Source organism: Austrofundulus limnaeus, unplaced genomic scaffold (assembly GCF_001266775.1).
Source record: "Austrofundulus limnaeus strain Quisiro unplaced genomic scaffold, Austrofundulus_limnaeus-1.0 Scaffold8, whole genome shotgun sequence".
In the NCBI taxonomy this organism is placed as follows: domain Eukaryota; kingdom Metazoa; phylum Chordata; class Actinopteri; order Cyprinodontiformes; family Rivulidae; genus Austrofundulus; species Austrofundulus limnaeus.
Window position 1 is genome coordinate 4,995,633 of NW_013952410.1, and position 2,245 is coordinate 4,997,877.

Consider the following 2,245-nt stretch of genomic DNA (forward strand, 5'->3'; position numbering starts at 1 on the left):
GCGCGAAGCTGCTGTGGTGCGCATCCGGCATCCATTCTGAGCCTGGAAATATTAACTTCACACACAAGTTTATTACCATAATTAGAGATGAACAGAGGAACTTAAATGTTTGGTAGAACATAGATCTTTGTTTATTTCATAGATGATATGAAGAACGAGTCACTGCGTCTCAGTGGAGAGTTTTCATGACGTCACATGATGCTGGAGAGTTAGATTCAGATGGATGAGACTGTTCCATCGGTCATGATTCTGCTTTGGGTGGACTGGACTGGCACAGTCCGATGGGTCTGCCAGCTCCCTTTGGAAAGTCCCTGTGGAACCCCAGTTCAATCGCCGCTGCTGCTGCTGCACGTGCATGCGCACCGGTGTGTCATGCTCCCATAGAGCCGCAGTGCCAAACTGAAAAAATATTTTTCCTCAAAACGGCTGATGAGCCACTCGTCATCATGGATCAGAAAATTCTATCTGTTTATAAATAAAAGCTCTGCGTGTTACACTATTTATTATATCGTCCAGTAAGGCTGAATCAGTTCCTGTTAAATGTATTTTTGGTACAACTTTGTGCTTCTTTTATCTAACTGTGTCCATGTGGATGTCATAATTGTTAATCGTGGTGTGAGCAATAATCATTTTCACATCATGAACAGTTTCTCAGAATCACCTCTAAGTGTCGCCAGTGGAACCAAAACAACAGAAACGTGCGTACACCAGCCCTGGAGTTGGCGTGGGGCTGCGCACATTTCCACGTTCAGTTGAGTTTTGATACATCCGGAGTTTTTTGTGGAAAATGGCGTATGCAAGGTTTTTGTGCGTATGCACCATTGATACATGAGGCCCCTGCTCTACCTGCCAGCATATTTCCAAGGCATGCTTTGATTGGATGAAAAATACCCTGTCTGTGATTGGCTGGTGATGTGGTTCATTTACATGTAACATGGGCTGCGAGCGCAGAGACAGCACCGCGAGCGAACAGAGGCAAAGCTGAGAGGAGGGGGAGGGAGCCGCGCGAGCAGGGGCAAAGTTGAGAGGAAGGAGGGAGGGAGTCGAGCACAATCAGGAGGAGACTTGAGCAAGCAGGGAGGGAGCTGCGTGAGCGTGTGTGATATCTGCTCTCAAATCAGTGTTGCTGTGCGCACAAGCTGATGGCACAAGTGTAACACCATATACCGCTACCTTGCACGCTGCTCAGACGCCGCGCTGCCTAGATGTGTGTCCATCATTGACTTTGCATGTAAACTGGCTGCTTCGGCTGCTCAAAACGCGTTCGGTGTGTACCCGGCTTAACTGTAACTTTTTTGTTTCTTCTTCTGCAGCTCAGAGTAACCTCTTATGCAGATTGCGCATTCTCTGAGCTCACGAGCGCCCCCTACATTGCATGAAAACCACCAGCCTCCACTCGTGTCTTCTCAGCCGTTTCAGCACACAGAACACATTACACTAACACATGTTTATATAAGAAACATCAGATAAACTGTGGAATGTCAGGTGTTTATTAAAAAATTCAGAAACATTTTACTGGCGACATGTAGTAACATATTGTATTCTTCTCTCACTGCATAACCTGCAGCAGGGATTGTACAATCCAACTGAAGACAGCATGGTTAAAAAGATTGCACAATCTGGAGGCGGAGCTTAATTATGCCTCCTAGTCTGTCTCATCATGTATTTAAACAGGATATAAGTTAATTCAGCGATTTTGAATAAGTAAAATGTTAAAAAGTGTTTGTTAATTGAAAATTTGAGTGACGCTGTGTCAGACCAATGGGTGTGACTCTGAACAAATCAGTGCGCTTACATCGTTCACCACTGTACAGGAGTGGCGCTGTGCTTGTAACTCTCACTCTTAAAGAGACATAAGCTTGGAGGAAACTAGTTTCTCTAAACTAATGGATATTATTTGAGTGATGAGACATGGAAACAAATGTACGCATACTGCAGTCCATGTTATTTCAACAGACTGAGGAGAGGAGARGAAAAGAGAKGAGARCGAGTGAGCTGCTGGGGCACAAATATATGATGTAAGATCTGAACTCTGATATCACACGTGGAGTTAGATGTAAACTTTATCAGGATAACCTGCATTAGGTGCTAAAAATCACAAGTACAGATGCACACAGGCAAATAAAATTTCAGCATAACACCTCTGAGATCTAAAAACAGCTTCCAAAGATAATTAAATTGTCATCATCAACCTTTATTTATAAAGCGCAATAACATCAGCCACAGCTAAAACAAAGTGCTGAAC